We start from the raw sequence: 344 nt of genomic DNA on the forward strand, positions 1-344 counted from the left end.
ATAGACGATTATTCTCGTTATGCATACATTTTTCTTATTCATGAAAAGTCCAAATCATTGGACGTGTTCAAAACTTTTAAGGCTAAAGTTGAAAATCAACTCAACAAAAGGATTAAGTGCGTCAGATCTGACCGTGGTGGTGAATACTACGGTAGATATGACGGTTCAGGTGAACAACGTCCAGGGCCTTTTGCCAAATACCTAGAGGAATATGGTATAGTCCCATAGTACACAATGCCAGGATCGCCTAGCATGAATAGTGTGTCTGAAAGACGAAACCGAACTCTTAAGGATATGGTGAGGAGTATGATTTGTCACTCTACCTTACCAGAGTCACTTTGGGG

This window comes from Lupinus angustifolius, chromosome LG04 (genome assembly GCF_001865875.1).
Source record: "Lupinus angustifolius cultivar Tanjil chromosome LG04, LupAngTanjil_v1.0, whole genome shotgun sequence".
NCBI lineage: Eukaryota > Viridiplantae > Streptophyta > Magnoliopsida > Fabales > Fabaceae > Lupinus > Lupinus angustifolius.